The sequence below is a fragment of the Andrena cerasifolii genome, chromosome 8 (genome assembly GCF_050908995.1).
Source record: "Andrena cerasifolii isolate SP2316 chromosome 8, iyAndCera1_principal, whole genome shotgun sequence".
Classification (NCBI taxonomy): Eukaryota; Metazoa; Arthropoda; class Insecta; order Hymenoptera; family Andrenidae; genus Andrena; species Andrena cerasifolii.
Genome location: NC_135125.1, coordinates 13,549,187 through 13,576,950, shown reverse-complemented (window position 1 = coordinate 13,576,950; position 27,764 = coordinate 13,549,187). Strand labels below are relative to the sequence as shown.

The 27,764-nt window shown below is 45.6% G+C and overlaps 1 protein-coding gene and 1 long non-coding RNA gene across 4 annotated transcripts in view; one reads left to right on the top strand and one right to left on the bottom strand.

Moving 5' to 3' along the window:
* Positions 1-22,985, top strand: part of LOC143372680 (uncharacterized) — a 138,212-nt gene extending 115,227 nt beyond the window's left edge. The window contains exons 3-5 of one of the 2 annotated variants that reach the window (XR_013086329.1): positions 5,210-5,257; positions 22,766-22,822; positions 22,890-22,985. This is a non-coding gene — a long non-coding RNA (uncharacterized LOC143372680). Of the gene's footprint in view, positions 1-5,209; positions 5,258-22,765 lie in introns of both variants that reach the window. The other variant, XR_013086330.1, reaches the window with a different exon arrangement.
* Positions 1-27,764, bottom strand: part of Hr4 (nuclear hormone receptor 4) — a 185,004-nt gene that overhangs the window by 114,754 nt on the left and 42,486 nt on the right. The gene's annotated exons all lie outside the window — the stretch shown is intronic.

Sequence of the window (27,764 nt, the reverse complement as noted above, 5' to 3'; positions counted from 1 at the left end):
GCTTTCGTCCGACCTACCCCAATGTCCCTCTCTCTCTCTTCCTCCCTCCTACCTTGTCCCTCCATTTCCCCTCCTTTCCCGCCGCCCTCCCCCTGCCTCCGCTCCCTCTCTCTCGCGCCCCTCCCCTAGCCGGCCACCCCGTCGATTCGTTTTCCCTCCCTTTCTCTGGCAGCCGCGGATGTGCCCGATGAGCCTCTCCTTCCGCCACGCTTTCTTTCCCCCTCGACCGGCGTTCCTCGACGCTGGGCTGCACTCCGTGCGCACGTAAACTGTTCCGGGGTACTCGCCAAAGAGGCACCCCTTCCTCCCGCCGACCTCTCGTCCCGTTTCTCTTGCTCCTTGAGAAGATCAAGGGTGTCGGGGACCACCTTCCAGGTGAGGACGAGCCTCGGTCGCCTTTGTCTGACTTTGACGAGCGGAATGAAGTCAAGGATTCTGATACTTGCGCGAGAGTGTATCGAAAGGCTAACTAATTGTTCCCTTTTTAACCGGTGCTAAGGTAGATTTTGAGCTGCTTTGGTGACTTCAGGCACGCCTGAGGGTTAGAGGTGTTTTACAACTGGTAGTTTGAGTGACTTCAATCCTAACGAGGAGGGTTTACGTGGATATTCGTGTTACGAATACAGTGGCTCACAACCATAACCGTACAGTCTTTCAAATCGCATAACTTTTTTAAAATTGATCCAAGCGACTTGAGTTTTTTTTAGAAGCTAGAAGGATTAGTTTGCTAAGTGACGTGATTCGTCGTTTTGAAAAAAATTAACTTGATCGGAATAGCAAAAAAAAAATGGAAAAGATCGTTTTTTAAGAATCGCTGATTTTGGGAATTTCTTTAAGCGTTTATAGCTCAGAGCAACGTTAACCGATTTTCATGAAATTTTAAGCACGTATATAACTTACTTAAATCTACAAACAAGTTCTTTGAATTTTCGTTACAGGCTCACAAAAAAAAGTTAAAAAAACGACCTTTACTATTTTTTTTTTTGCTACTCCGGCCAATTGCATTTTTTTTTCAATCATGCCAAGTGCCAAGTAGCGGCACGTAATATCACACATGCCTCCTACTAACATCTAAAGTCATTTTGCATTTTGCGTGATCCAGTTCTCGGAAGATAAGACAGATAACAGATGCAAAAAATTGCAGAAACGTCCTTTAAATCCCTAAGCAATCACGCATTCGCGCAAAGTCAACAGAATTCGACGACCCATTTCCATCGCAGAGTGCCCCAATAAAACTCTGAAATCAAACTCGAGCACATCGGCGAGACTCCGAAACATAAATCCGGACTGGATGCAACCGGCGAACGTCCCCGTCCCGCAATTTCCACCGGGCATGGCGAAGAACAAACATGAAACTTCAATCACTAGTAATTATCAGCGGCGGATTAATCGATTCGAGGAGATTAATCCCCGCGTCGATAGTAATCTGTTTATCAGGTTGACGCGCGGTCCGTCGGTGTATCGAATCGATAAGGACTCGAGTACGCTGGAACATACGTAAAAATAGATGCTGACCTACCCCAACCGACTCTAGACGCGCAACCCCTTTCTCCCTCCCCCTGTATTCCTCGGTCTTTTATCGAAGATCTCGCGGAGCTTTTTCTTCTGCTCTTTCCCTGTCCTCCACCCTCTCCCACCCCCTTGGTACACGGATCCTTCTCGAATACTTTATGCCCCCATCCCCCGCGCAACCCTCCCCCGCCCCTCTGTACGGTGGCTGTCTCTACTCTCGAATACCAGGGCTCGACTTCTTCCGCCAGCGACAGGGAATTTTGCTCGGGGAACTGAAAGTGGGTCGTGGGTCTGTGTCGTAGGGAGTCAAGCAGAAGGGATGGTGCATCCCTTTGAACGTTGCTGCGGGACGGATAAAAAAGATATCGTTAATAATTTATGAGCGGCCGCTTTCGTTCCCCGGGTAAGGTTAAACCAATTAAACTGGAGAGTCCAAGAATATCTGTCGATTAGGGGATTCAACTTTCCATCGCCAGCGCGAAGATGCTATTTCGAGCCCGTTGAAAGTTCAATTCTTCTCGCGTTCATGTAATTATTTGGGACTTCCGATGGGGGCGATTGAGGATGTAAGTAATCCTTGGTGTATGTTTGCATTCAAGGAGAGAAACTGGGATGGTTTAAACTGATCGAGTCTTTGTGAACAGCGACGCTATTTTTCTTTTCTTTGCGAGTGTTTTGCAAGCAAGTACAGCTGGTTGTGCAGTTCATGGAGATTCGTGTGTACGTGACGCCTCGACTTAATTTCAGATCGCGACAGACATCTGAGAAATATCCCAAGGATTCCTATTTTAATATCTACATCAGCTTCGCTCGACTATCAAAAGCCATGGGCAGTGAATAGTGATAATTAAATCTATTGAAAATTGACTCGTGTGGAGTGATGGAGATACGTAGGATCACGAGGTTGGAATAGATTATTCCTCCGCCTTCAATTCGATCCGGCGAAGAAAGGGAGCATATTTGATAGGAAGCTTGGTAACAGGATTACCAGGTTTTCGATAACGTCGAGCTCGGCGGTCGGACGTAATCAGCGGTTTAATCGAGATCGAATAAATCCACCGTGTAATAGAATATTTTGCGACCTACTTCGGTCCGAGTGTATTCCACGAAGACGCCTTTTCGTTCACTCCAGCCCTTCTCGTCTTTTCATTTCTTTGCCACGTCAATCCTCTTTCATCCTGCTCTCCTCCTCCCCCCCCCCCACCGTTCCACGGCGCGCCGTTGCTTTTAAGAGTCTTTAATACGTGCAAATGCATGCGATTTAGTAGACGAGGAGCGTTTGAGGTCAAAACGACGCGACGATGAAAAGAATGTTGTGATATGTATTATGTCTCATGGAAAAAACAATCTGTCACGTTTCGAAACCTGGTGCCTCAACTTTCCACGCCATTCAACGATCATACAGTAATTAGAAGGATAAGCCAAAACACCGAAAGAAAATTATATAATAATACTGACACCGCTTGTCACATTGGTGGTAGAATTCTTAATACTTTAAAGTGAAATATGCTTTTGCTTTAATTGCAGATCAAATGTCAGCTCTTAGTTACTCCTTAGAAACGAAATTAATAAATTTTCATTTAGGAATAATAATAATAATGATAGTAATAATTTTTCATTATCTACTAGGTGTAATATTCCTTTACCAAAATTTTGTACAAGTAGGAATTTTTCGCGCCACAACCCCCTTTTTTTATAAAGAATAAAACTCAGTAACTCCACAAGCTTCCAAACCCTCCAATAAATCTATATTTAGTACTATTCTATGACACTCCAAAATCAAGATCCCCTGAATATCCAACGCTTCAAAATCCTAAAAATATCTTAATAACATAAAAACTATCATTCAACTTGAAAAAGCAGGAATATTTCGGGCGTGAAAAATGTCGATGGTACGTGGAGGAAAAGGGCTGTGACGAGGCGCGATTTTCGAGGATCGAGCGATGATCGCGATGCGCCGAGTTGCCTAGAGCCAAGTCTGATAAAGCGTCTATTTTTGCGGGCGCGCGAGTCGCCTCTGCGCGCTGCAGCGGCGCTCCGCGTGAAGAGGGTCGTGCCACAATGCATGCTGACCCATATTCGGGTCGTTGCTATTTCAGATCCATCCTTTCCATAGAGGAAGGTCGTCGGACTACGTGGCGAGCGCGGTTATGTAACGACGGCTTGTTTTTAACGCCCGCTTCGAAAACATGCGATCCTAACGCGGACGTATCGAAAGAATCGCGCAAACATGTTTGTCGATCGATCGACGGATTCGCTGGGGCGATAGGTGACGTTGCGAAAATCATGCTTCTCATAATTTTCGGGAAAGCTACGGGGAGGACAAATGACCATATGGACACAACGCAATCGTTTTTGGTTCTGCACGCTGCGATGGTTTCTTGGGGAATATTTTATGCTTGCAAAGTAATATATTCGATCGCAGTATTTAGAGAATTTCCAATTGGTAGTGGAGAAATATTGCGATGAGTGATTTGTTATCGCAGCTGTAGTAGCAGCGTTCTACTTCCATAAGTTTCTGTGCTTGAGTACTTTGGAATTAAATAGGCAATTGTGGAAGCATATCTCTTGTAGGAATATACTGATGAGAAGAAGATAAAATACTGCAATTGGCAAAATATAAAACAGTAGAATATTATTCAAGAGTACAGCAATCAAATTTAGGATTATTTAATGGAATTATAATTACTTGGGATTAAAATGCAAATTTACTAAACATCGTAAACACCAATCTCCACGTTTTATTCCACTAAATGGCACTCAAATTCTTTTACAGCGTACTGTTTTTTTTCTGGTAGAAACAAATTTCCAAGGAACAAGGTGGATCTTAATTAAAACCCTAACAAGCAGAAACACTCGTCGTTGTTTTTACTGGAACAAAGCGCCCAATATAAATCCCATCAATTAATTTCTCTCGTATAAATCGAATACAAGTGTTGAAAGGTATGTAGCTTGTAGAACGCCACCAGTGCAACGCAGCGTTTCGATGGGAACATCGTTTCGCCGCGAATAACGAATAACACTTGGCCGACACTTTCTCGCGGGTGCGTTATAAAATTGATTCGGTGCAACTAGTAACTGTATCGAGTACAATCGAACCGATTTATTGTCTCCGTTTATTGCCGCAGACTTATTGCTTATGTAATAGATTCGTTGAAAACCATCGTTTTTATTAAAATACAGCTGTATAATTTGGAACGTCGTTGCGTCATTTGGTGACTCGGTTTAATTCTTAAAACGATGCTATAATTCCCATTTTCTGAAATGGGCTGACCAAGACACGAGGATTCCACGAATTAACACAAGAGTGATCGCCACTTGTGCTCCAATCAGGAAATCAAGACTGCGTCTGACCAATTACGATTCCTACTACTGGCAGTCGAATTTTTCGTTTGGGCACCACGCGAATTAGACTCGTTTGCAATGCCTTGTATTTAATTAGTTTAACGGATTATTCTGGTTATTCTATAGGCAATGTCTTTTGTGAAATACTATTTTGTTTGCTAGAGAAGTGTAACATTTTAAGGATTAAGATTATCTTTAGTGGAACGATGTTTGTTCGTTGGAAATCCTGCTTGGGTTTGCTTTTTGTGGTGGGTTGTTTATGTCTCAAGTAGGGGATTTTAGTGGTTTCATTCTTTTGTTTATTGGTTGATAGTATTATTATAACGCTGATAAAAATATTCTTCTGTTTCAGGATCTGCAGAAACTGGGAAGGAAAATGGTCGGAGGTACTTATGGCATGGTGAGTGTAATAGAAATTGTTTTTTTAATCCTTGCTTAATATTTATGCCATCTTTTATGTTTAATTGAAAGTAGTGGTAGTATTTAACGTCGTACCGTAGCTACATACACAAATGCGATAAAATATTTAAGGTAGCTATTTTTTTAGTCCATAACATTGATTCATGTTTCATTCAAGATTTTTGTGCCTTGTCTAAATTTTATAGAATTAACAAAGTATCAGGAACGATAGAAATTCCTTCTAGTTCCTTTCAATTTACGTTCTTAAAGATAAACATAGTAATAGGCAGAACCCAAAGTGATGCAGAGAACAGTGAACTATTTTCGCTGCATTCTTCTCATTTTGTCTCATAAATATTGCGTACGTCGTCGCCACAACCACGAGGAATATTCTGCAGCAATTGCTTTCTCCATCCCAAGTCACAAACCTGAAGTTTCAAATTGAATGCGAACTATTTGGTTCGGTATTCTAACCCCAATAACACTTTAGCAGTGATTTTAAAATTCCCTGCAACCACTTTATTCAGGTTTACTGAAATAATATCGAACCCCTAGCTACCATTTCTAAAATTTAAAAATCACAGATATTTCATTTTCTAACAACCGAAATAGAAAGCTTCCTTGAAAAATAATATGACTACATTGACTAGTTCCACTTTAGAGATTTCTCACTTTACTTTTTCGAGAGACAGCAGGAAGTTTCTCTACAACCACTTCCCCAGATTTACTATGCAATAAGACACGTCAGACGCGTTTTAAACAAAATAGAATAATTACGCTTTAATGAGTACAGTAAAAGAAACGTAAACACTGAAAAAAGTGATCATGCTTTCTGTTTATACGAACGCTCAGACACTTAAGTTTGCTCGAGGTGGACCTATAGACTAGAAATCCCACCATTACTCATAACATCACAATCAAAACTTAATCTCAAATCCCTCCTAAACCATCAACACTGCTATTGAAACTCCAGCTATACTCCAACTCATACAATGCTGGAAATATTTATTGCATCATCCCCGAATTCATGTCCTAAGTAACAATTTTCATAAATACATGAGTGATACAGTAATTGGTATCCAACTACTTTTCGAAAACTACTGATACTAAATGAGGTGAAATTGAATACTTGCTAAATATTCGAGCGATGTAATAAATATTTTCAGTACTTCACTCCCTCCCCCATACGTTGCCAAGATCTTCTCCTTCCCTCTGCATCGATAACGAACTCAAGCCTCTGATGATCCTCTGGTCTCCTCGAATAGTGCCGAGACTAGCCAACGAACGGCGAGCCATTACAAGAGCAAGCTTACAGATGATCGAAGTCCAAGAACCCCCAGAAATCGTCAGCTCTTTTCCGCCAAGTTCTGCTTCCCCTCCGTTTACTTTCACTGTCGTCCCCAGCCGCGATCCCTCGGTTTAGCCGCGTAACGCAGGCCTAGATCGCCGCGAGCATCGATCGGCATCAGGCACCGTGCTTTCGTCAACGATTTCACGGCTCGTCGAGCAACCGAGCCGTGCATTATGCCGATGCACGGCCACGATAAGAGACAGAGTACGCCCAGACCCGGTCTCACCTTGAACGCGGAACGTTAAAGACCATAATCTCTGTGGAACTCGTTGGACGTGTGTCGGCGAGGCGGCTCTCGATTCCGCGGCACTCGTGATCGCTGTATCGATGGGAGCACCGTTTCCACGCTGGCAGCCTCGCCGACGACAGCCCCCCCGGGACTTTTAACCTCGGCATATGAAATGCTGTTTGCTTTTTGCTACGCTGACGTAACCGGCGTGGAACTGGAGCAAAAAGCGAATTGTGTTTTAATTGTGTAATTAGCATGCTCCTCCGTTGTTGAGCAGGGACCAGCGCGGTACGAACTTTGAGCCATCGACTTGGCAGCGCGTTTACGGTGGACGCAACAGCTTCGTGGGTTTCCCCGCGTTGGTACTCTTGGTAATTAACCGAGACTCGATGAAGGGGATGCGAAGTAATATGTGTGGAGATGTTGGAATTATACTTGGGGACCTTTGGGTTTAACATACGTGTTTGTAAAATATTTCTCGTATACATTAGTGCAGTAACTAATAACAGTGTAACGACTGACTATACGCTTAAGCCGGGTCTACATTTGTTACCCCACCTTGCTCTGTTACCGTGACCTGTTACCTAGCTAACCGAGCCAACAAATGCAGACGATTCCGAGACATTCATGGCCGGAACCAAGTGACGAGTCACAGTATGCAGTGATCATGACAGAGCGAGGTGCGGTATCAAACGTGGACCCGGCTTTAAGGTGCGAATCCACGATGAGATTTTTCTATCGTGAGACAAAAATCTTAGCAGCCATTAAACGGAAATAATGGAAATAGTCTTAGAGAGACTTTTGAAAATATACCATGAAACTTGTCTGATGAGAGTCTAGTTTCACGAAACTAATGACGAAATAATTAGAAAATAATGAACTAATTGTGTCCTGAGATTAAAGTCTCATGTGGGACACGATATTTTTATGCAACGCTCCGCCACACAAATACAGTTGCTCTTCGCATTTCCACGCAGCGATGTGTCGAACGTCAATTTTCCCATGGCAACTACAACCCCGAAATCTACAACAAGTCATCGAACCCTGAAGCGCACCCATCAGCCAAGTATTACCAACCCTCGAAGAATGTTCCCCATCAAACCTGCACATTTGTAATCACCCAACAGATATGCCCCCACCCCGCGGAGAACTGCATCGACACCGGAATCGCTAGAAGAGAGCGCGGGACAGAGTCCGGCGTAGAAAAAGAGGAGGGAATGCAGCGAACCACAGCGAGGAGAGAGTAGGGGAGGGTCAGGGGGAGCAGGGAGGGCGATCATTAGTCGTTCGACCCTCGCGGGGGTCCAGTGTCGTCGCATCCGCTGCACTTTCTCTCCCGCCACGGCCGCTGCAGCGGTGCACTCGCGGTGCAGGGTGTAGGTTACGTGTCATAAAACGTTGCCGGGGAATTCCCCACCTGGAATGCACCTCGTCGTCGAATGCACCTCGTCCACCGTCCCTCCTCGCCCGTGTGGCCGCTCCGCGTCCTCCCCTCCGAACTCCCACTCCGACCGTCATCTCGGTGGTTGCACCTACGGACCTACCCCCACCAGCGCGACGTTTCCCCGTTTCCCCCGTTTCCTCGTGGCCTCCTCCGGCCCCCCGTTCGGCCGCGTGTCATCCCTGCCACCACCGAACCCATCCACCCGTCTATACGTTCGACCTCATCCCCCCTACCGGGCGCGTTGGCATGAATCAGGGGGTGGCCGGCGTTGCGCACGCGCGAAAATAGTAAATACTCCCTGGCTGCGCACTGCGACTCGCGTTGAGGCAGGTCCGGGCCGCAGACCGACCGACAGCATCAGCATCAGCAGCGGCGCCTGCCACCGGCAGCAACAGCGGCGCACCGCGACTACTCCACTCCACATCGATAGGTGTGTGTGCGCGCGTACGTGGCTTTCTGTGTGCTGGGGCGGGGAGAAGGATCGACAGAGAGAGAGAGAGAGGAGAAAGGGGATGGCTGGGTGGGCAGCTCGATACCGGTCTGGGTTCAATGCACACCGTTCTCACCCACCCCACGCGGTAGCGCACCCCCTCCGAACTTCTTCCTTTCCTACTACTCTTTCAACCCCTTCAACCGTCCCGCGGCTCATGCACTCCTCTGCATCGTTGAGTCTTGCACCCCTTCCCGATCTATCCTGCTTCTACCACCACCGCTTCGAGGGCTTTCTCTTTTTACACGATCTGTCCTTGCACCGCCCGCCCTCCTTGGGCTCTCTTCGTCTTGCTTCCGAGGTCTCCCTCCCTCTCCGTTCGATGACGAAGTTCGCGTGATAGCTGAGGAGATAGCGAGGAAGGGAGGGCCCGTTGGAGCGGAAAGATGTTTTCTATCGCAGAGAAAAGAGGACAGCTTGGGGATGGTCAGGGCACCAGATAGCCCGGCTCGCCGTAGGAGAAAGGGTGAAATGGTTCCGAGGTTTTTGCGCGGTGAGGATCGCGGCGAAAACGGATGGTAGGACGCGTTTAAACGTCCGCTTCAGCCCTTTTCGCGTTTCTTGATCGCGTTCCAACGCCACGCTCGCGACTCACCTCGAACACACGCGATCCCAACAATTCCATCCACGGAGTAACGCAATGGTGCGTCGAGGCAGTTTAAATTCTATCATCTTCCATGATAGAACTTTTGACGTCTAAGCGTTAGTTTATTAAAAATCTTAGCTTTCTGAATCGTACTCTAAGGATTCATTTGGTTGTGAATGTTAGACTACTCGGTTAAACTAACTCGTTAACGCTAGAATCGCCGCACAGGTGATTTTTACCATTTTTAATTTTTCTGTCCTCAGAATTTTATTTTTGCAACTAAACACATGTGCCTGTGACTTCTCCTTAAAGTAGTTAATCTTTCATGGATAATATTCTATAACGCTGATTTATATTAATAAATTTAAGCAAATATATACTTACGTTACTTGTACGTAAAAATTATTGAAGTAAATAGTAGAGATTTATATTATGTGCTTCAGTGATAGTCAATACAATCCCCATAAAAAACTTCAAAAAAGTACAAAAATTACGCCAATTACATGAAGTCAAATAAATCACAAAAGAATAGAAGATAATAATAATTAGAATATAAAAAAGATGTGAAATCAAAATGAGCTTACTTATATGGTCAGAGTTTTAAAATGACAAATTATTTGAAAACTTGCGAGAGGAAACGTATCGATGTCGATGAATGATCTTGGAATTATTTTAAAACGCAATATAATGAAAATGGACTAATATTGTCAGAGTTTTAAAGTGACAAATTATCTGAAAGCCTGGGCAAGGCTCTGTCATGCGTGGACCGATTTTTTTTAATTCAGTCTTATTCGAAAGCTTATATGCGGTTTACATAAGAAAAATACCATTAAATTTAGGAAATATTGCAGGCGTGATGAGATACTAATGAAATAAGTGCCAGGTTAGGTTGGAATAGCTCTACGACGAGTAAATGATAAGCGGTAGCGACACAGTCGACATATACAGGGTGTCTTTCGTCTACTTGGCGTCGAGACGCTACCGCGTCTCTAGATCGTTGCTGGCGGTTTTAGGCAGGTTAAACTTTCGGCGGTTCTAGTATTAAACAGAAATTAATTCGAAGCAGTCGAGCCTTCTGCAAAGTGACAGTGTTCTGCACTTGATCATTATATCGAGCTTTGTAACCAGTAGTTCCAGCGATAAGAAACCTACTAGCGTCTTCGGCCGCGACAATAATCCAGCAGAAAGGAGCACGGTCAGGAGAACCGAGAGAAAAACGATTTCCCCGTGTCTGGGATGGGCATTACGTCGAAGTTTCCTCGAGCGAGGCGCGTATCGCGTTTTTCACCATCTCTCCCTTAACGTCCTCCTGCGTCGAAGGGGCCTCGATCTGTACGGAAACTCGGCAAAGTTGCGTCCCTCCTCGCCGCGAGGAAAATGACCATCTATCCTGACTCTGTGAAATGTTGTTCGAGGATGGATCGCGTAATGGCGCTTCGTAGAAATGCAGCAGCCAGGCGAGTGTGCTTTTCGCTGTGAATAGGCGAATCGTCGAGTAAATGAGAACGAGCATAGATGTAGTGAGACTAGTGGGGGTTCAATTGTAATTTAGTTGGTCTTTCGATTGAAAAGCTGGCGGTGGATTGCGATGCTGGAGATCGCTGGAGAAATAGCAAAGTTTCGTGGGAACCGAGGATCCGGCAAAGGAGGAAGTTGCTTGAATATTGCTTAGGAAATCAATACTAAAGGTTCTGTTTCTGTTTTCTTATAATTTTACCTACTCGCTTCACGACGAAGTGTTTTACATGTCTACAGGCATCTAACGATCAAGTTTCACAGACCTCTGACCATTGAAACCGAAGCCTCGATTCATTAACTTCGCTTCTGTAAGCAATTAAATTTTTCATTCACCTACAACACCCTGCCGAGGCGCGATTTTTCTAATTTGCTTGAAAACAATTACGGGACTAATTGGGGAAGTTTTGCTGGGCGCTGGAATAACGACGTTACGTAACACAGCTCCGAGAGCACTCCTACTGACGCGAACGTCCCTAACTGTTAACGGAATAATGAAGTTCACGGATGTTATTATTATCCTTATTTTAAATGAAATTACATCTTCCAGGAAGTCAGCGCAGGTCTGCTTACTGTTTCAACAAATTCATCCCCTATGAAACACACCCATTCATACAAATTACAGTAGGTTTCAAAATCACCAAATCTCTAAAAATCCACCCTAATCTCTTCCCCTCCATTTCTCGAAAAGAGGCCGGGAACGCTGGTTCATAAATTAAAGAGCAACCTCTGAGGCAAGATGTGACGCGTCAACAAAAGAGCCATACTCGCTGAGCAGCCGAAAATGTCTCACGCGAAGATAAGTAACCCACGGAAGGGTGCGGGTCTCGCGAGGCGTCAAAAAGCGGATGTCGTTGCACGCTGCGACGAGGATTTTCATTCTTTCCGCGTACCAGGCCTCCTTTCTTCCCGCGAGGCGAGGCTGTCCTCGAATTTTAATTATTTCCCCATTTTACCAGCGTCGAGACTAATCCTCCTCCTTTGGCCGTGGCATGCGCCCCACGGCGGGACCCCCACCCCCCGACAAAGGAAATAATTTATTTGGACCGGTAAAAGTCTAGTGCTGGTATTTTCGATCGTGGGTAAAAAAAAAAAAAGGAGCGAGGGACTGGGACGAGGCTAGAGACTCGAGGGGTGGGACAGGGAAGACATCGAAATTGACATGCCCGCGGAGGATACCTCTGCTGGCATCAATCGAGCTCTTCCGTCGTTAGTCGACGCCCTCAGCTACTATTTCGATCTCGAGGAAGAAGCGAACGGAGACACAAAGACGACGATGGCCACCAGGAATAGTCCGTCACCGTGGTCCGTTTTTGACGGGTCGCCGTATTTACGGTACCATTTCTGGCCAGAATCGCGGAACCCTTGGACTGCAAACCCCCGCTCGGGGAAACGAATGAACACTTTTATGAAATTGACGGCCGGCTGGAGCCTCGAATCCTCAGCCCTGAGAACATAACCCGCGGGACGTTTTATTTTTATCCCCTGCTCGCGTTTTAATTCCTGCCCCTTGTTCAACACTTGCCTACGTCGGGATAGCTGTTTTACTTCGGTGTAGGAGGGTAATCGAATCTGCACGTTTCAAGGGTTTTTTCGAGGAGTTTTACTAATATTTCTTGGGTTGTTGGTGTTTGCTTGAAATAGGGAGTTGGGTCTCTCTAGCTTCGAACACTTCGTCAGTTTTTGGTGCCGCGTTGAAATGCGGCGCAAATGTATAGTACAAGCAATTTATTAACAGGGTGCATTATGCATGTTAATGTTTCAAGGGGGCGAGTCTACAGCAGCGAAGGAGGGGAAGTGCTTTTTGGATATATGACATCTGGGGTCTGTTTTGCAGGAGAAGTTGAGAGAGAAGTGCTATTTGCACTGCTACTATTGGCAAAGTAATCTACCGAACATCTACTGCTTTCGTTCCAGTAACAGAGTAGTTTAATTACGCTAAAATTGTAGACCTGGTGCACTGTTGAATTCGTTACAATTTTGGAGGTAAACTTGCCCATGACGTATCCTTTTTACCGTTTTCTCTAATTCCGTGGCCTACATTTGCGTCCACCAGCAGCATTTCGCAAACTGTATTCGCGATAGAAAGTGCTCCACGCGTGAATAGTAAAACCTATTCGTTCGTATACCGAGCCTGGATCAATTTTGACCCATCGCTTGAGAGCGCTAACGCACACAGTGACGGCGCTGTGTGGGTCAGTCGCGGCCAAGCGAACTAAATTATATAAAAATATAAACCGGGCCTTTCCGGTGACTGTTTGGGGGCAACAATGGGAAGTTCGCGACCACTGCGCTGCTGAGTGGCATTCGCGACTGCATAGTTGACGACGACGCTTCGCTGCTTTCCTGAGTTTTTGCCCGTGTCTATTATTTTTGTTGGCTTTATTGCTATTATCGTTATCATTATTATTATTATCGTTATTGTTGTTATCATTGTTATTCGTGTTATCGTTGTTTCGTTTGCTTCACTTTGTGTGCATACAATGTCTGCGTTAAATCGACGGGCAATCTGCACTTTTTGCGGAAGACAATGAAGACGCGCACGACTGTGAACAATCATCGGATGGTGGAAGTGCTTCCAATAGCGGCGCTGAGCCAGAGGAGCAAGATTCCGAATCCGACGAAGATCATCCATCAGCATCACGTCCAGGGAACCAAATGGTAGCTGGACGCCACTGGAGCTACATTGCGCCTGATAACAGTGCTGTCGAATACCTCCAGCGGAACTGTTCACTAACAGAAAAAAAAGTGAGCATGTCGGAACAGTGGATGAGTGTTTTCATTTGTTCATAAATGAAGAAACCATCCACACCGTCATTTTGTTCACTAATATGAAGGCAAATAAGAGTGTGCCGCCGAATAAAAACTGGAAACCAGTGGACCGTATGGAAATGGATGCATTTTTTGGGCTTCTGCTACCGATTGGACGGTTCAGAGAATCGCGAGAACGCAAGCAGGACCTGTGGAAAACTAGTGATGCACTTTCTCGGCAATTTTATACGGCAACAATGTCGCGTGATAGTTTCATAGATATCCTAAGGTATGTTATTAATATTATTATTATTATTACTATTATTATTATTATTATTTTTTTTTTATTATTCTTGCCTTTCGATTTTGGATGGCTTTCGCTTACATCTTCACTGACATCCACACTTGCATTTACATTTATGTTTTACTCAGGTATATTCGTTTCGACGATTCCGCCACGCGAGAGGAAATAAAGGCAACGGACAAACTGGCAGACGGGCTACGCAATTTGAAAATCAGGAAGGAGGTCTAACGGTAAATATAGCGAGGGCGATAGAAGCAACGGGGAGAAAAATTATAAACAAAAAAACGAGAGTAGGAGGTCACAAGCCTGCGAGATGTTGCTACTGTGTAAGAAATGATAATAAACACCCTTCAAAATGTAAGAACCACTCCACAGAAACCCGTAGAATTTTGTGCAACACATGTAATGACGATAGTATAAATATTGAGTGAATGCAATTTTTTTTACAATTCACAAGATTATTTCTTTCATAAATGCGCAACAAATAGCCAAACGTAAGTACCTAATCCGAAACCGACTGATTCGAGCTCGAGCGATCGTCACTGTGTGTACAATCGGTGAAGGTCTCGAGCTCGGCGACCATCCTACTTTACGGTATCGGCGATGGTCTCGAGCGACCGTGAATATGCATTAGCGAGCTATCGGCGAGGGTCTGGATAGACCCAGGCTCAGGACTCGAAGTCCAGTACTCGGAGGGTTAAGTGGAACTGAGAAGCACAGTTCTTCAAAAAGAAAGACACCCTAAATCTTCAACTGCGCCTCAAAAAATATATAACACGCAAGTTAATAAATAAATTTCATTTACCACAAACAAAGCTACCTAACCATCGACCATCAGCGAAACAACTGTAAAGTAAATTACCTCAGTATCCCACAGCGTTATACGAGGTAATTAAATTCCAATTATCTGCAACCACGATAAAACAGCAATAAAACACCGGCTGCACGATCATGCCCGAAACCGACCCTACCCAACGTCTGCAACAGCTCCGCGGCAATTCTCGTGGCAATCAATCCGTTAAATCGCAATAACTTCTCCATACCTTGGTACCACGGGCATCGAGTTGCAACGGATCGGTGTGTGCGCGACGAGCAGCTCTCCACGCTCCGCGGGGAGGATCGCGAACTAGAACTTCGAGGAGGCAACGCATTGACCCTGGCGGCCGGAAGAGACACAGCCTCCTTCGTGGCTCCGTGGTGTGCCGCGGGCCCGTTTCTCCGCGGGACGGACGCGGACCGTCGTCCTCGAGAGTGGCATCGGCGGGTCAGCCAGGCCTAGCCGCGATCCAGGGCGCGGATGGTGGCGCGTACACGCGTATCCCGGTGACGGGGCGCGAATCGATCGCGATTAAAAGTCCTGCAGCGATGTAAACAAACTGCGGAGCGGCCGAGAGGAACGGCGAGGAGCGAGCAGGGAGGACGAGCGGCCCGCGGAGCGAGCGAGAGGAGCGGAGGATGGGAGAGAGTCGTTGGTGCGTTACCTCGCGGAGGTCGTTGACCGAGGGTGGCAGAGAGAGCGTAGGGGTAGCATTGGAAAACGGTGGTGGGGTTTGGAAGCCGAAGGAAGAGGGCGAGGAGGCGCGAGGGTAGCGAGAGCAAGCGAGAGGGAGCGGGCCACGGACGCGGAGGATCGGTTTGTTGGAGGGGCTCGCGTGCAGTTGCATCGACCGACGGCTCAGCTGTGCGTCTCTACGTCCCCTTGGCCCCCGCAACCCGCTACCCGAACCCCATGCTTTTGCAGTTCGTTCTCCTCTTGGCCTCCCTGCCGGCACACCCCACCGGCCCCGCGAGTCTCTCACCCTTTCTCGCCACCCCTCCCGAGCCCTCGCGGCAGCAAGTTCGCCGAGCGAGTCCCTCACACTCCTTGCGGCCCGGACCTCGCGCAACCACCGAATCGACCATCCCCGTCACGGGAGTGAGGAAGGGTGGGGGATGCTGCGCTGTGAACGTGACCCTCAAAACGGCACGGCGTGTACACACCCCGCCCACGGTTGCAGCGCGCCACCGCCGCGCGATGGAACACACGTATGAACGTGGCCGACGCTAATGAATCGGGACTGTGCTCCCAAGAAGCTTCGTGAACTTCGGCCTTCCCTCAAGACCCCCCAAGGTTCGTTGAACCCGAGGAGCACGAACCCGCCTCGAACGCCTTTCGGCCTGCCGGCGCAACGCGTCGACGGGTATCGACATCGGGGCTGATCGGGGGCGGGCTGTCCCTTCTGTCGGGAATTTTTGCGAGGATCGATCGCTCGTTTCTAATCGAACGGTCGGGGATTCCTTTTTTTTTCCGGGATTTCGCGATGAGTGGCTTTTTATCAGGCTGATATTCGTATGGAGGATTCTCCGTGTCTTCAGCGTTCGTTGTTGGGAATATTCAAGTTTTAATGCGAAGTGATGGGTAGGGGTTGCATGGAGGCTTAATACAGATTCTTAAGTATTTAATTTTTGAGACTACTTGGCGAATTATATTTGCTGTAGGGTTATTTGAGAATATTTATAGAATGCATTTATAGAATGAAAATAGTCGAACGTAAAATAGGAATGAAAATCATTGCAGGATATTATGGGATTGATAATTATTTTATGTATTGAAAATTGATTCTTATATGAAAAGGTTATTTCTAAAACACTACTTTAAAATTTGTATAAATTACGTATTAAAAACCGAAACATAATTATTTTAAGGAGAAAAAGATATCTCACGCACCACCAGGAATTGAAGCCATGCCTTGAAATTATTTTCAGATCTTTTTATAACACAATATAAGTGTTTGAAGCAACTTGAAAATCTGGATTAATTCTTTGCGATCGGTCTAACCTCGCATAAACATTTGCGAGTCTATACGAGCTTTGTATTAAAACATTTAACAGTAAAATTGGTGGCATTTGATACTCATATTAATTCTTCAATTGACATTTGCATTTATTTTGTCGAAGTGAAAAATTTATTTTTGTGGTTTTGGCCATAAAATCGCGAAATTTTCCCATTGTGGATCGTGTCAAATTTTGAGTCATTCTTGGAATTCTGAAGCTTTTGCCATGATCCTAGCCTGTAATTAAGTCAAGTGTAATTCGAGTAAAAATTTGCTTATTCACTTCCCTCTGTGAAACGTGTGAGTAACGCTGGAGTGTCTTGGGGAGAGTGCGTAGATTAAGTGCAGAAGAGTAGCATTAACGTTAAACAAGATGATTTTCAAACGAAAGCAACGGGACACGAAAGTGAACGAAGAAATCAGTATCCGCAATCAGTGGCTGTCCCTCGATGGCAGGCAAACGTTGCTTCTCCATAGATGGAAATCAGCATGTGGGATACGCAACAAGTCGGTACATCGCGAAAGCACGGGACGATGTTATTGTTCCGTTCAATTACTTCATCGTGCTGCTGCATTAAGCGCAGCAACGGACGAGATTGCGTGCACTTGTTATCGCAGGGAAACAGAATACATAGCAAATGCGAAGAATACTTTAATCACGTCTGACTGAAGACAATTTACTTTCAAAAACATCCCTTCAACACCTTCTTTAAAAAGTACAAAGATAAACGTCCCTCTACGAACTCTTCTCCAAAACAGTCTCACCTCAACTCATACACTAAAATTAGATATTACCTCCCTCTTCGAATTGCCTCTACTCCTTTCACATCGAATATTACTCCTCTCACTCCTAAATATAAATAACTCAATCTTCCGATTGAATAAAATGCTTCCCTCGAAACCAACACTCTAAAATCTAAAACATTTACCTCCTCGAAGAATGAAAGTTTTCATGATTCCTCATTTCCTCTTCCCAACACTCCTCGAGCAATCCAAACCCTTTCTTCTCATCGCAAGCACGACAGTCGTCGATCATCCCCCTGAAAAATCACGACCGACCCACCCGTCCAAAAATTAGCTCGTCCACAAAGAAACCGGAAGCATGGCCCCGCGTAACAGACCGAAACGTCCAATTCGAAGGTCCAGCAAGCCCGAGACGACACTTACCCTGCTGTCGTTCCTGCACCGCCTCCCCAGCCATGGCATAACTGGCGGCACTGGCACTCAGGGTGCCGTTGCACTCGTTTTACGACCGACAGACCGGTAGTCTGCCGCGTTATACGATATACGACCGTAGCTATATCCACGTGTCTGGCTTTCGCAGGGTGGGTTGCTGCTGCGGCGGAGGGGTGGTTCAGGTGGGGACGCGGGACGAGGAGGGCTCGAAAAGACTTCGAAAACTCGTCGGGCCACGGACGACTCCCGGGCGAGGGGATTGGCCCCCGTGAAGGTTAGGTAGCACCCCCTGACAGCTACCCTCGAATGTCATCGCACCCCTGCACCCGTAATTGCATCGATTGCCTCGCGATCGGCGTAAGCTTGGGCGTAATGGTGTCTTTCGGTCGCGGATGACGCAACTCTTAAGAACTCCTGGGTATCTATTTTTATTAAGGGATGAGAGGGAGGATTTGCATCGCGAAGACGGGCCGCATTCACAGGAATGCAGGAAGGATGAGTTGGTAGCCTTTTGTTGCGGGTGGTTATGGTATTGTGCTCGGCTGTGGATTGTAGGGATTAATTGGTGTGCAGCTGCTTTTGAATATGGTATCGAGGAAGTGTTCACAGGCTTGGGGATGTAAAAGTAGGATAAAAATTGGGATTACATTGAGCTTGATAAGTACGAAAGCCTCTTTTTGGTACCTCTTCGTGATAAGTAAACGATTCCTCGATGGGAAAAGAGACACAATGAATTTTAACTTTGATATTAAAAAGAAACTGAAATAAAGAACTCTTTCCATAGTCCATTTCTACTGCTACTGCATACGATGTATTTTAAAACAGTTCCTATGACAGTTTGGCCCCCCGACGATGCTATTTGGCTACTCGAACATGAACTTCTAAACAATTCCCCAATCGCCGCAAGTGAAAACAAGCTTGAAAGCACATTTAACATTATATCATTAATTCATTAAATATTAATTCTCTCCGAGCCTGAAACCTCAGAGCTCCGGCGTTTCGACCCCAATTCCTCTCCAATAACGAGTCCACCCCCCAAGGGGACGCGTCGGTTCCATCGAAGCCGATCGATGGCCGCCAAAGCGGCGATCTCTCGGCGAGCATTTAAAACCTCTCTCTGGTAACGGGACGGGGCTCCATATCGAAGAAGATGATTTCCAGTTATGGGGATACACGCGGTAGCCATGACGACGTGCGCTGTCACGCTGTGATGTACACGTTACACTCCCGCCCGAACCCGATGGGGTAGGTCAATGCACGGTTTGTCGCTTGGCAACCTAACAACCTACCCCGCGACCAACTGCATCCAAGGACTAAACCCTCCTTTTTTTTTTTTTTAATCAGTGCCTTTGTTCCGCGGTTCGATTGTCTCCGCGTTCGAACGGCTGGAGGACGCGGCGGCGAAAGGAGGGGCGGTCCTCGGAGGAAGTTTGATCGACGGGAGGGTAGGACGCCCCTTCGGTCTCTCCACAGACGTCCGCTGAATGGGCCCTGCATGAGCCTTATTTGAAATTCGCTCCCCTGAAGAGCGTAACCTACATTCGAGCTGCGAAGACGGTCCCTCGAATGACTTTCGAATTAAACGCACCGCGAGCAAATTAAGGGTTGGATGTTGTTGGAACGCTGTTAAATCGTCTCTTAGAGGGTAGGATTTTGCGGAGGCAAACGTGGATGGCGTGCGGTTACGTTCCTGTGGTATTAATGCTAGTACGAGTGCGGGCCTCTTTCAATATTGTGCCAAAGTTTGGCGAGGGTAGGTTGGGTAGCTTGGGTATTCCAACAGTTTTAAATGGAGCGATGGAGAAGCACATTTGGCATATTTTACTATGCAAATTTGAAGAGGGGATATTACTGCGAAAGAAGTAGTCAAAGACACGGGAACGTTACTAGTATACGTCGATAAGAAAGATGGTTTGAGAAACTGCGTTCCAGAGCTAGACATGTGAAACTGAATGAAGGCACGTCAGTACCACTGTGAAGCAAACTTAATATATGATTATTGAAAAATGTTCACAATCCACTTTCAGTTGGAGATGATTTTAAACACTAGCAAATAGGAAAAGGGCCATTACACGAATCATTATCGGTAAATCACGTGACTGACGTAAAATTTGGTAATACAATTAAAAAACTACCCTGTTGTATTTTAATCGCCCTTAAGGGACTCACAATCGTGCGCGAAATGTTTATGGGGTTAAGAAGGGGGTTAGAATTCGGTTGGGAAATCGGCCGCTCGGTAGGTGGTCGCGTAGGTCGTCTGTCAGGAATTAGGTTAAACTACGAGCAATTATGACAGGATACGATTTAGCCGGGCTTTCTTAACCGTCAATTTCTGCGCTGTGCACGCCAACGGTCGTCCGCACGCCACTGTGCTGCCGGTCAGGGCCGGCCTTTGACACGTATTCTTCTATACATCGTACTGTCGTGTTCACCAGCAACAGAATAGTTTAAAAAGTACCATTTTTTACAAACAAAAAAGTATCGCAAACAGAACGAGACTTTCATCTTTTAAGATCTAGCAATCTGGATGTTGCAAGAGGGAAGTCGATTTTTGGAAGGGTCTTCGAAATTATCGAATTCAAAACGGTTTTTATATATCACACTGATGAACAATTAGCATGTTAATAATCTAGAATTTATGAAAAGCGCAAACGGTAGTTATAAGTCGCTAATTAGATTTAATTGTTGAATATAGAAGTGTGTTCAGATTTTGATATAAATTTTCGTATAAAAGTTAAACTTGCATATTACGTTGTACAAGTCGAGGGAGATTTTTCGAGTCGATTTCTGCGCAAACGATTTCTGAAAGACTGAACGTCAGAGGTCAGAGAAACGGGGGAAAGGAGGCCACTCCGACGTCGGTTTTATCACCGATACCTGTGCCCCGTCTGCAGATAATAATTTCAAAGCACTTTCGCTTTGTACGGCGAAACGTCGATTATCCGAGCTAATAAGGGGACAAATCGTTTCCGATAACCGGTTCCTCCGTATCGATCTCGAGGAATAAAGGTTGGCGGTGCAGTGATAAAAGAGCAAGGGGGAATATCACTCCGAAGGGTACTCATCGTTGCGTAGATGGTACATTAGCGAGGATAAATGTTGAGCTTCAATCTTAATTACTCGCTTTGTCACGACAAATGCATGTGTCAAACGTGGCATACTTGAATTGGAATATCCATAGTATGGAATGTAACGTGAAATACCGGTTACTAAGAGCAGAAATTAAGCTTCTATCTTTCCTAGATTGTTGCAACATTCCTTGACTCTCGATAGAAATTGTACCTCGGGCCAAGAAGATCACAGATTCGAAACGTGGAAAATTCAAAGTTACTCTACACGTCCTTCCGCGTATTATATTATCATTAATTGTCTTTATTACTAAAAAAAGACCATACCCATACAATTTTAATGGCGAATTCTATAATATTTTATTCTTCGAAGAGGAACTTGCAATTTTATGCACATGATTTTGAGAATTACCAGAAATATCCAAAGCAGAGGTAGTTTCTAATTCCAACCATTTATCTTGGATGCAACGATCAAGATTACTTAACCAAGCTGCTGGATGGACGTTAGTCCACTAACCAAGCGAATTAGTACCACAAAAGGATCGAGATCGCTCCCAAAAACGAGGAAATCCACGCCAAGAGAGAAATCCCATCGTCGAGGGAGAAACGAGCTGTTCCCTGACGGGGGCCCCTTGGAAAAGTGGTTTCCACTGATAAACTCGGCGACGCTGAACCGCGATTACGGTTACATCTGTTTCCCCGTTTGTTTGCTCAGCGTGCGCGGCTCGTTATCGAGTCACCAGCGATGTCACGGTGAAATTGGAAAGCAGCTGTTTTCGTCCAGGGGTAGACTTATCTATCTCTCCTCTGAGCCCCGTGGCTCGCGGAGGTTTCGATGCCGACGGGATCTATTATTAACGGCGGCACCACGATCAACGGGCTACAGTTTCGAGAAAATCCCGTTTCCACGGTCACGCGAATTTTTAAGCTTCTCTCCATTGTCTTCGGTGCTAATGACCATTGACCTCGCGTAGAATTAAAACTCTGTTTCTACCTGAGTAATACTCGTCTTTCTTTTTGTAAATTGCTCTGTTTATCGAAGTACACTGTTTTGCTCTTAAACTTCCTAAAATAAAGAAGCAATTAGGTATCATTTTGTAATTAAATCCCACTCGAATTGGAGGACGTGACCACTTCTCAAAGAATTCCAGCTAAAAACCAAGGGGTGTCAAAGCGTGACGTTTTCCCTGGTTAATCAGATGCAAGATTAGATACTGCCCGTTTAGGCTGACACACGCGTTCGTGGCTCGAACGGTTTTGGGATTAATTATAGAAAGCGAGCGCCAGTGGCCTCCGCTGCATGGGACTATCGTGCGCGAACCAGAGAAAGTCACGTGCGGCCGATTAGTATTTCAATGATCCTATTTCCGCGTGTGTATACAGCTAGGCCACTTGGAATTGCTACCCTGATTTATATCAGAACCCCTATCTCCGCAGAAAAATTAGATTGCGCGAAGACAGCGCGCTGTGAAAGGGTTACGGGGCACTTCGAAGGGGGTGTGAAAAATTTTGTATACGGGAGAACATTGGCGTTTCGAGAAATCTGACGTCCTCGAGGATTTTGCATTCGTGCGAAAAAGCAATGAGATGTCAGGTACCATTGCTTTCGTCAGTATAGTAGATTACTGTATTTTACACATGGAAATTTAATTTGTTTCTCACATTACAAGTAGCTTTCTGCGAATCTGGTAATATAAACATTTTGGCCAGAGAATTAAAATTTCTCCACCGTAACTTTTATTTGTAATCCAACGAACAGTGCGGATATTTTTTATGTTGCAGGCCAGCTAAAATTGAATGGGAGAGCAGGACGAGGAATTCTACTGCCACGTTTTCAGAGTGAGTGAAATTTGAAACACCTTATTTTAAATTTTCGTTAAATTCTGAATTAACTAGCAACGCATAGTTTTCAGTTGTTTATAGCGGAGTTCGCACTTTATCGTATTCATAAATAATATTCTGTTAGCACGCCATCCCCATAACGACACTTACAACATAAAATACTTGAATACGTGTATATTAATGATACTTGAATCGTTGCCAAAAGCATCGATATTGATTCGAGGCCTCGACTACGCGCATAATTTAATCGTTGATTGTTTATGGTTTATCGTGAAAAAGAAAGAGACTTGTAGTTCTAAATTTTTCGTCAGCTTTTAAATGAATAAGCGCAGAGTAATTTCTAAAATGAAATAGTAAATTCATTAACAATAATCCTGTATGTATTCAAAAAACCTTATTGCGAAATTTTTAGAATCTACTTCCTGTGAAGTTGTGCGTTCATTATATTTGTCATATTCCACTTTAGTTCTAACATTTCCAATTAAACTCAGCATATTAATTACTCGCTAATAGTCAGGATATCGAGCGGCAGCTACAACATAACTTCAGTTTCGGTATAGGTACATTTCACTCTCGCATGTTCATCTCTCTCTCGTTTCCCTAATCAGCGTTCATTTACCAAATACTCCAAATCAGATAAATTCGAAACATCAAAACTATGCCGCGATTATACTAACATCCATTTCAATACATCCACCGATTTTACCAATCAATATCCATTTAGCAATTGCCCCAATTAAGAGGAATTCCACGCGTCGGAATATTCATCATGCACCTTCCGCAGCAAACTATCTGTAGCCTACTATCTCTTCCCTAGCATCTTGCCAAACTAATTTTCATTTAAAAAGAATACTCGAATGAACACGAAATCCGAGATATTAACCTTTAGAGGGCTGGACTGGCCACTATAGTGGCCACCTACGAATTTGGATACTTTGCTGGCCATTTTGGTGGTATATATACATAAATTTTATGTAAATGAAATTTACAGTTTCAATGAAAAAATCCCGGCCCTCTAAAGGTTAAGGCTACAATATAATTAGCTAATATTCCAATCACCATCCGCTTATCATTCTATCAAAACTAACGCTTTATGGACTACACCTTTCAGAGGAAACTTACGTCTGACAAATTTCGGAGCTATTCACTGATTCTTGGCAAATTTACAACTGCGTCTTATAAACACCACAAAAACCCTTCAATTATATACTTGTACCAGTGGCATATGGGAAATAGAATCAACTTCCTTGACATACACCTCAAAACAGATCCAAATTGTGAACTCACATGCGATAGTCGTGGATAAAGTATTAACAGGCACAGTGCAGAAACTACATACGGTACAATATCGTGGGAAAGTAAATGACTCTATTGTGGAGAGGGCAAAAAATAGGCAGAGTACGAGTTCCCTGTGATCATCCCTCATTTCCTTAACCTCTTCAACACCCATCGAAGGCCCAACCCCCAGATACAGCAGGCCACCGATGCTCCCCGCGAATCGAGAGCATACGTAACGCAGTTGCAGCGAGACGTCAGTTGCAGCCATCCCGGCGATCGTATCCCGTCCATAATCGGTATCGGGCGGCGTGCGAGGGTGGAAAAGGGTGAGCTCGACGAAATCGACGAGCGCGCCAGCCAGCGAGATACACCCCGGGTACCATTCCGTACTCAAGGGCCAATCCCACTATCTTACGGTCGCTTTGTAACCGATCGATCGTTTCTCTCGCGCCCCTCGCGTCTTAAATCCTTTCCTTTTTTTTTCTCTCCCTCCTCTCCCGGTCGCCTCTACGCCCCTTGGGCCACGGCCGCCGGATATGCACCGTGTTTCGCAGGGACGATTGCGCATGCACAACCGGCACTAGTGTCAGATTAAATTCGAAACGGCCTGTAAAGCATTACCGAGACACGTTGTGTTTTGTGTAGTTTGGAATACGTGTAGCGCAGAGTGCGCCGCGGGGTCAACGACCCGTCTACGCTGTGGAGCACACGTACACACGCACACCACAGACGGTGGCGCGTATGCACGTACACGTACACACGCAGAGGGCCATACACACACACACAGGCTTGCATGGAGAGCCAATATCACCATGCACCTCCACCAGATGGAGCTGAATCTCTCTGCCCCCCATCCCCCGCCCCTTACCTCTTCTCCTCTTTACACTCTGTGCCCCCCTCCGCCCCCTCTCGTTCTTCTCTACGCGAGAATCTAGCCTAGACCGTATTATAGACCAATGCATGGCACAGCGGGCTTGCAAGTAATATTCCTGACGAATTCTGTCGAAGGGACGGATATAGGGTGAATAGAGCCAGTAGGTGTATACTGTGATAATATTGTAATTATTGAGGACCTTGCAGCAACAGGGATGCAGCTCCATCTTTATCAAATTGGAGTAAATTGGAAAAAAACTGATTATAAAGTTGCTTTGACTATAATACTGAGAACACTATTTGCAAAATATATATTTTCACAGAATAAGTTTTTATTTATATTTTGGGGAGAGAAATATTCAATAATGAAAATATTAATCTTAATATTAAGCATAATATTAATCTTAATATTAATCTTAATATTAAACTTAATATTAATCCTAATATTAATCCTAATATTAACCCTAATATTAATCCTAATATTAACCCTAATATTAACCCTAATATTAACCCTAATATTAATCTTAATATTAACCCTAATATTAATCTTAATATTAATCTTAATATTAACCCTAATATTAACCCTAATATTAATCTTAATATTAACCCTAATATTAATCTTAATATTAATCTTAATATTAATCCTAATATTAATCTTAATATTTTCATTATAGAATATTTCCCCCAAAAATAGAAATAAAAACTTATTAACTCAATAACTACTACTTATTATGTGAAAATATTTTTTTAACATACATTACACGTCGTAACTCAAAAACTGTGAAAAATGAAGCTGCATCCCTGTTGCTGCAAGGTCCTCAATTGAATGTGGTATAAAGAATTAAAGAGGAGTATGGTGGTACATATAAACAGAGAATAGTTGCTTTTGAAATATTATGCTCCTACATGGCGCACAATGCAATAGTTTACCGTGGATAATTGTAAAAAGCTTGTCGCAACTACTCGCTGTTACGAACCTTGCCTACGAACGCCATGCTGCCCTCCCGGGCACATGCTTTTACCATGCGTCGAAGCTTTTGCCATCGGACCTGGTCCGCGTCGATCCTCCGGATGATTTTAGCCCGTTCGGATTTCAAGGGTGGAATTATTTTTAGGGCAAAGGTATATTTGGTGCGCGTTTCGGTTTGGGAAATTCGAGACTTGCGTTCGGTTACTGGAGACTATTTTGAATGGGGTCCCAGGGATAGGGCGGCTCTACGGATCTATTCTCGCTAGCAATAACTCCGCATTATTTCGTGATTACAATTTTTACGATAGAAGCGCTGTGGCGCCAGCCACGCCTGACCGCTGCCGAGGTGTCGGGCACCTGGCGCGTCGAGGGAAATAAACAAAAATATATCCGGGCGGGGGAAATTCATTTTCGCCGGCAAGGTGATCCGGCAAACGCCAAATGCTCCGCATGGCGTCGCGCGATAAAGTAATTCGCCGCTCAATGGCGCGTGACGCATGCACAAAGTACGCGGAAGCGGGTAGAGTCGCAGGATGGCTAGGTGTCGAAGCGCATCGGTCGCAACTGCACGGATGCACACGCGGGACAGTAATTATTCGTGGCCGCGTATGGAGCGGTTCTGGAGGCCGCGGCTGGCCCGCGTGTCGCTCTCCCTCGATAACGAATTCCCCCCGCCTCGCGCCGCGAAGAATTATCGGGGGTCGAGTGGCTGTACAATCGAGCAATTATAAACATTATTCGTATTGCGCCGCTCTGACCCGACGCGGAAGCTCAGCAAGCAGAGAGGAAGCAGGGAGTTTCCATTGGCGAGTCTTTACGGGGGAGTCGTCGCGTCGAAGCGGCACTAAACGCTCAGCGGGAAAGGATTTTCGTAAACGCGCCCGCTCGCCGCGAACAAAATCATCGACCGGAGCAACAAGTTTATCAATTTATCCTTCGCGAGGCGCACAATGGTCGCTCGTCGCTCGCCCCCGCGTCGAATGGGAGCGACGGATACCACGTGGTACTGGGAATCGATACAGAGTACAATAAATACAATTCCATTCAGTTCACGGATACGGGTTAGGGGAATCATCTGATTTATTCCTCTTTATTTGTACCCGCGGTGAAGTACACCTGGTTGTGGGAGTTATACAATCGTAGGTGTACATCGTTACGCGTTACGGTGTAAGTAATCTCGCAACGTTCCGACGCATCTTTCCAACGGGACACGTACTCCGTGACACGCCTCGACTCGGTGGCATCGCGGGCCTCGCGCAGCGCCAATCCTTTCAAGGGAACGTCAACGGAACGACGAAAAGCCAGAGCTCCCGTCTCCAGTTTATTAGAGCGTTAGAGTGCAAGATCTGCTCCGGTATCGTTGCGCTGCAGGTCCTTGACCTGTCCCAGGCCACCTCGTTCCTGGCTGCATTCGTCAACACACTAGCGACGAGCCGTCCCTTCCGCGTGCTCCTCGCTGATCGATTTGTACCGATCGCGGGCACCCAGCCGCGCCCTGGTTACCCAACGGTGACATTAATTGCCGCGTTAACGCCAATCTCTGGCGAAAATTTCGGATGACACTCGCGGAGCCACGCCGCGACGTTACGTCTGCCCGTGCGGCCGAACGGCGGCGAGGATCGTCGGAAACGCCCGAACCGGCGTCAGTTGTCGTCGAGAGCCGCGGCGCGGCGCACGCTCGGGCCAGGGAGAGAGAGAGCGACGAAGTGAGCGTGAAGAGGCGCAGTGCGACGAGGAGCGGCGTACGTGCGTGCGAGCGGGAACGAGCGATGGCGTTGCACGGAGAGGGGCAGCTCTGAAAATCGACTGGACGTCGTC